This window comes from Silene latifolia, chromosome 3 (assembly GCF_048544455.1).
Source record: "Silene latifolia isolate original U9 population chromosome 3, ASM4854445v1, whole genome shotgun sequence".
In the NCBI taxonomy this organism is placed as follows: domain Eukaryota; kingdom Viridiplantae; phylum Streptophyta; class Magnoliopsida; order Caryophyllales; family Caryophyllaceae; genus Silene; species Silene latifolia.
The window spans coordinates 36,441,237-36,448,985 of NC_133528.1; the positions used below are offsets into that span (position 1 = coordinate 36,441,237).

Below are 7,749 nucleotides of genomic sequence, written 5' to 3' on the forward strand. Positions count from 1 at the left end.
TTTCCTAGGATTGTAAGATATAAACCAACTCGATCCATCACAACAATAATTGCTTGCTTATGATTTGAGAATATGTTTGTATGATCAATTCCCATGAATCCCCTATGACCCCATGACACCCTAGTGCCTTTTATCAATTGTTTACATCCCTTTTTAATCATCTTGCTTGTTTACTTTCATTGCTATTTAGTTGAGTGATCTTCGATTCAAACCCCAAATTGTGAAACCCCTAGACACCGCTAGTTGCAATTGGAAATCTCATCTCAATTCCCGTCCCTTGGGATTCGACCTTTACTTGCCTCTTTACTAATTGTAGAGTTGTTTGTGGAGTTATAAATAGTGTTTTGGTCTAGGTGCTCCTAACGACAAGTACCGAAAACTCACCCTCACAAGAGGTACCGACCAAAAATGGCGCCGTTGCCGGGGACGGTGTTAGCTTGATTTAGATTTTCTTAGATTGTTATTATTGTGTCTTTCTTTGCCTTGGGGAAGTAAAGCTCCTCAAGGTTTGTTCTAATTATTTTCGAGTTGTTTGATATTTTGCATGTCTAGAAGATCACAAGGTAACTTGTTACCCTTTGATCACGAAATTGAAAGGACTTTGACAAACAATAGAAGACTTGCTAGAAGAACTTTGAGAGGTATTGGCGAGGTTGTAGATATTCAACCAAACACTATTGAGTTCATCAACCCTTTTGCAAGAGAAGGTGAGGAGAACCCAACACAAAATCCAACACAAAATCAACCCACAATGCCTAAATTTTCATCACATTCCGTACCAACCGAGGAGAACCTACCCAATGGTACTCCCACACCACAACATTTAACCGGAAATTTCATTGCCAAAACTGCATTTATCCAATTAGTCGAAAGAAGCCAATTTGGGGGGATGCCTAGTGAAGACCCTCACTCTCACATGGAGACTTTTTGTGACTATTGTGATGCGATTTCTCAAACCGGTGTAACTCAAGACCAAATTCGATGGGTCTTATTTCCTTTTTCTCTAATTGGCACCGCAAAACAATGGTTGAAAGGCCTTGATAAGGGTACTCTCAGAATTGATTCTTGGAAGAAGTTGGCTCTAGCTTTCTACAAAAAGTTCTACCCACCGGAAAAGACTAACATGCTAAGAGCTCAAATTACGGGCTTTAAGCAAGGAGATGAAGAATCTTTGTATGAAGCTTGGGAGCGATTCAAGGGAATTTGTCGCTCATGTCCTCATCATGGACTTAGCGAGTGGTTCTTGGTACAACAATTTTGGAATGGTCTTTATGGAGACTCAAGAAACATTCTCAACATGGGATCAAATGGAATGTTCACCGAAGTTGACGATAATCAAACTTGGAACAAGATTGAGGAAATGGCGGTCCATAATTCACAATATAGTAGACCTCGCAAGGCTACTAGAGGAGGAAAGCATGAAGTGGACTCTATTACTCAATTGGGTGCTCAACTTAGTGCTCACATTGATACCATCAACTTGAAGTTTGAAAAAGCTATGACTAGACTTGAAGAAGCCTCAAAATCACCAAAGCATCATGTCAATGCCATGACGGCATCTTCATCAATCCCAAGTGGGATATGTGAGAATTGTGGAACTTTGGGACATGACCAAAGTGAATGTAGGGGAACAAATGAACAAGTGAATGCTTTTAAAGCATACAAGAGTAGTACCCCTTATTCAAATTATTACAATGAAAACACCAAATTCCACCCAAATCCCTCATACAAAAGCCAAAATGTTCAAAACCCTCAACCAACATACACCCCACCTCCCATGAGAAACCAAAATCAAAGACCCTTTTACAACCAAAACCAAGGTTACCAAAATCAAACTCCATACAATCAACAAAATGACCAAGGTTTTGATGTTCAAAAAGCGGTCCTCCAAATGCAAAAGAATCAACAAGAGTTTTTCACTCAAATGCAAAAGGATAGTTAAGCAAAGGAAATCACCATCAACAACATCCTAGCCCACACCAAAATGTTGGAAACCCAATTGACTCAACTAGCATCTTCAAGCTCACAAAGACAAAAGGGGCAATTACCACCTCAAAGTAATCCCCCAAGACATGAAACGGTTAGTGCCATTCACTTGAGAAGTGGTACGAGGTATGAAGCACCGAAGAAGCAAGTTGAGAATGAAGTTGTGGAAGCTAGTGACAAAGAAGAAGTTATGCAAAACTCCAAGGATGGAGAACCATCAAAAGAATAAATTTCAAAGAAAAATAAAGACAAGGCCAAGGAGAAGGAGCCCATTGTGATTAGACTTCCTTTTCCAAGTCGTCAAGCCCAGCCCAAATTTGATGACCAACTTGGAAAATTTATGGAGATTGTGAAGAATTTGGAAGTCTCGATTCCTTTCACGGAATTAATCAATCATGTGCCGGCCTATGAAAAGTACATGAAGGACATCCTTACGAAAAAGAAGTCGATCCGTAAGCTTGAGACCATCGCCTTCACTAAGGTTAGTAGTGCAATACTTCAAGGGAGTTCACCTCCAAAACTTAAAGATCCGGGAAGCTTCTCAATATCGTGTACCATTGGCGACACCACGATCAACAAAGCCTTATGTGATCTAGGGGCTAGTGTGAGTGTTATGCCGTACTCGGTGAGTAAAAGGTTAGGGATGGTAGAGCTTAAATGCACCAATATCACACTCCAAATGGCCGATAGATCGATGAAGACACCATTAGGGATATGGGAAGATGTTCCCGTAAGAGTTGGGAAATTTTTCATCTCGGTGGACTTTGTCATTGTTGACATGGAAGAAGACTCCAATATTCCAATCATTCTAGGTAGACCTTTCTTGCACACCGCGGGTGCGGTGATAGATGTGAAGCATGGAGAGCTCACTCTAGAAGTGGGAGATGAGAGCATAACTTTCAATCTTGACAAGACCATGAGAGCTCCCCGTTTGCATGAACCATGTTTTATGGTTGATCATTATAGCCGGAAGGATGATAGGAAGAAGTCGGAATTCCAATGGAAGAAGAAAGTCGATGATGCTCCATCAAAAGAGCAAGGTAATTGTGACAAAGAGAGCTTGAAAAGCTCACCAAAGTCAAGCAATGAAGAGGATGGCCTTGTTGGCCAAAACAAGAAAATGGGAGAGTTGTCTCTATCAACTCTAGAGATCTTTAGTGACCAAGTAGATGAAGTTTGCGGTCTTTGGGACGATGAGTTTGAAGGTATTTTCAATCACTACATTGGTAATTCTATCGATCAAGACCAACATGAAGGACAACAAGTGTTAAGATCTATTGAGGATCTTTATCATGACAATGAACAAGCTTTTGACTACTTCTTCAAGGTGTTGAGTAACATCAACAACACCTTGGACGTTCCCCCATGACATCTCACTAAGGATGAGAGTTTGGTGGAGTCCTCTCCAAACCACCATTTGTAAATATTTCTAACTCCCTAACTTACATTATAATTCTTACATTGCATTTTTGTCATTTTTGGACTAATGATTTTATTGATGTGTAGTGCTTTAACTTAGTGTGGGGATAGCAATTGCCTAGGCTATTCATGCCTTGGTAGTGCCCCTACAATGAAGAACACGGGATTTGAAGAATGAAAATGACACGGGATATGCAAGTGCACAGATGGAACTGAATCCGAGTAGACTAGGAGGAATCCGAGCGTCCTTATGGGTAATCCGCTCGTCTTATGGGAATCCGAGCGTCGATGGAAGAATCCGTTCGTCCAAATGAGCTGCAAAATTGAAAATTTTGGTCTGTTAGAGAATCCGAGCGTCCCAGCTGAGAAGACGCTCGTCTGAAAGAATCCGCTCGTCTTTGCAAGAAGACGTTCGTCTTTTTGCCAGTGCAGATCAAGAAAATTCGCTGTAACAAAATCCGCTCGTCTTTAAGGGAATCCGCTCATCCTGTATTGCAAAATCCGCTCGTCTTCACTGAAAGACGCTCGTCTTTAGGCAAGATTTCCTGAAGCCAAATTGAGCAGAATCCGAGCGTCCCGACGGGAATCCGCTCGTCTTCCCCCTGCAGTTTTGAAAATTTCGGGTGTTTTAAATACCCCTTCCCACATTCATTTCATTCATTCATTCATTCAAACACTACCCATAAACCCCAAAACCCTCATCCTCTCCATCACCAAAAACAATATTTCCTCAACCAAATTCAAACTTCCTTACAACAACAATTAATCACTCCTTTTACAACAATAATCAATCCAAGCACCAAAATCTTCAACCTTTGAGTCGATTTTTGAAATACAAACAATACTACAAATCCAGGCAACTACAACGCCCCTTTAACAACGATTATTCACGAAAATCACAATAGACGTTGTAGAATGTATGGCGCGAATTTTACTAAAATCAATTACAACGGGTATGGTTATAAAAACCGTTGTTATTAGTTTTAACAACGGGTCACACATGCACAACCGTTGTTAATAATTTGGCGCAAAATTGGCGCCAAGTTAGTGAAAAGTAATCACAACGGTTATTTTTGAAACCCGTTGTTAAAACTTATTTAACAACGGGTGTTTTTTACAACCGTTGTTAAAACATATTTCACAACGGTTGTTGTTTAATAACCGTTGTCAATACCTTCCATACTATAAACCACACAAACAGAAGTCTTCTGCAGCCACAAAACACAACCCTTAATACACAAACACAAACACAGCAGACAAACAAACACAAAACACATACACACTCTCTTTCTCTCTTTCTCTATTTCTCTCTTTCTCATCGTCGCTTTATCTTCTCGCCGTCACTGTGATTTCATCGTCTATTACGTTCTGTATTTATCAGGTAAATCTCGCCGTCCTTTCGTTAGTTTCATCGTCATTATTTTCTTTTTCTATTTATTTCTTTTGCATGTATGTGTTTTTATCGACCATTATGTTATTTGTTTAAGTATTGTTCGCATAATTAGTTACTAAAACAATGAAAAAGCAAGATGAAGAAGTAAGATAAACATAATTAATATATATATATATATATATATATTTATAAATACATAAATTAAAAAAAAAAATTACATATGTAAAAATGCAATTCTTATATTTTCATGGAGGATCTTATTGTGCTCTATCGTATCCGTCCTCTCCTCCTTGGCTATTTGGAGGTTCCGTTCAGCAGTTGCTATATCGTCATATAGCCGCAATCGCTGCTCCGTCAAGCCATTTTCTTTGGCATGCTTCGGTGCGGATCGAGCTTCCGCAAGGTAGCTCTGAAACTTTCCTCAATATGGAGGAACCGGCGGATGAAGTTGTTGTTGTTCTCGATCATGGTAAGAGTCTTTAGGATGAAATCATTCATTTTGTTAGAGTTTTTTGAGTTTGATTTGAAAGATTAAGTAGAGTTTGTTTTAACAGTTAGAGTTTGGAGATGAATATATGAGATAATGGAAATGTTAGTTGAGATATGCAATGTATTTATACTAAGCAATGTGTGGGTTGAGTTAATTGCTTTTTAATTAATATATATGTTAGAAAGTTGTGCCATAATAATCATCATCATATCTCTCAATAATCTTTGCTTCAAATCCTATTACTAACCCTTCTCATTCCATATTATCCGTTCATATGTACAAAGTGATGTCGGTAATAATGCATGCATCGGAATTCTAACAGGCCGTAATTATGCATGCATCTAGTAATATTTAATTTAATTTTTTTTTATTTTTTAAGAACAAACAACAACGGTTATTGCGAAACAACCCGTTGTCTTTAGTTATAACAACGGTTTTGTATATTACAACCCGTTGTTATAACTTTCCCCCCAAAATTGAGTCACACTTTCCACAACGGGTTTTTATACATAAAACCGTTGTTAATAGTTTTAACAACGGTTTCGTTAAGTAAACCAACCGTTGTTAAAACCTTCTACAACGGACGCTTTAACAACGTCCGCTTTTTTATATAACAACGGTTTTTGACCGTTGTTATAGCCTGTATCTGTAGTAGTGAAAGGCAAATCCTTTCATCTTAAAATCGATTTGGGTATAATTGGAATTGAAGATTTTCAACTTTTTCTTGGTATAATCAACAATGGCAAGAACAAAAGGAGCAACAAAGGCACTCAAGGCAAAGGCACTCTCAAAAAGGCAACAATGCCTTCAAGTAAAGAAAGCTTCAATGGCTATGGTGGTTGCTAATGCAAACTTGGAAGTTCAACAACAACAATATCCACCCTTGGAAGCAACAACATCAACAACTCCGGAAATCGCTCAATTATCAAACTATCCGGAGGTAATTTTCATTTATAACTCCCATAGGGATACATTTGCCAAGTATGCTAAGAAAGCCATTCTACCCACCAAATTCATATGTGAAGATGCCTTGAACAAATTGGGTGTCCTTGAACAAACAAAAGCCTTCTTTGAAGCCATGGGATTGGGAAAATTGTTTACTACAAGAGAATTGACATACCCCTCCCTTACCTTGGAATTCTTAAGTTCTTTGAAAGTGACTAAGGTAGACACTAGAGAATACATCGAGTTTCGCCTTGCCAATGTGAATAGGCGCATCACCTTTGATGTTTTGAGTAAAGCATTAGGCCTTAGTGATACACCTTATTATCACAAGATGCCCGAAAAGTATGACCCCGCTCCTCTTTGGGAGGCGATTTCCGGGAAGAAATTTGTGAGCTTTCATGCTTGTCGCGCTCTATTAGTCCACCATCCGGGCATTAGAGTGTGGCACAAGGTCATCGGGAATATTATAAATGCAAGAAAAGACACGAATCATTTTACCAAACACGATTGTGTTCTTGTAACACCCCCATACTCCAAGTGCCTTACCAGGACCACTCAGGTATGAAGACATTACCATCTCGGTTACCCGAGGCAATGATAATCAAACAACAATGAAGAAACAACGTTTAATATAAATAGTTTAGCGAATAGTTACAATCCTCAAAACCAAACCAAAAGTACGATACATATTCTCAAACTAACTGTTCTAACTGAAATGTAAATAAACTAAAGACTACAGCGGAAGACTCCTATCATCATGTCGTGGCATCCCAGCTATCCCAGTACTCATCTCAATACCTGCTCAATATCTGCTCACCATCCCCGAATGGATCACCGCAGGTTTACAAAACAACACCGGAGTCAGTACTAATCACACAATCAATATAAACAACAATGATAAGGTAAACAGACAGCTTAACTGTCACACACACATACAACCAACCAATTCCCATCATCTCAATCTCGATCGTCCCTTTGGACCCCCGCCGATGGGGGACCGCAGCCGTACGCACCAAATCCCCACTCCACATGGTGAGCGATAACCTTGTCCATTAATGTGCACATCCCTTCTGTGGCGGGTTCCACAGAAGGCGAAACTAGGGCGTGAAGTCACTCCCGCAAGTGACCCCACTCAGCCGAGGCCACGCCTCGCGAACCATCAACAACGATCACAACCACAATCACAATACAATTATTATAGCAAACAACCAAATACAATGCATCAACCAATATCCCATTATGGGACTAATACTGAGTAGGAAATCCTACCTGGTATGCACACAATCAGACGGTCTCTACTCCGAGTCAAAAGCCTCTTCTATGAACCCTCCTCCTATCATACAACACATAGAGACTACCACATCACATACTACACATAAAACCCCCAATCTCTAAATTAGGGTTTAACCAAATCAAAGGAAATACAACAAAAAGGGTACATAGATCTTACCCTCGACGCAAGGAACTCAGCATTTACGAACAACGACAAGAACCGACCGCTTTGAACTCCGGGAAT

At 39.6% G+C, this 7,749-nt stretch overlaps 1 non-coding gene across 1 annotated transcript; it reads right to left on the reverse strand.

The window, feature by feature from the left end:
- Nucleotides 1-1,123: 1,123 nt before the first annotated feature.
- LOC141650519 (small nucleolar RNA R71) lies at nucleotides 1,124-1,230 on the reverse strand. Its single transcript, XR_012546545.1, has one exon. It is a non-coding gene; the product is annotated as a small nucleolar RNA R71 (small nucleolar RNA).
- Nucleotides 1,231-7,749: the final 6,519 nt, after the last annotated feature.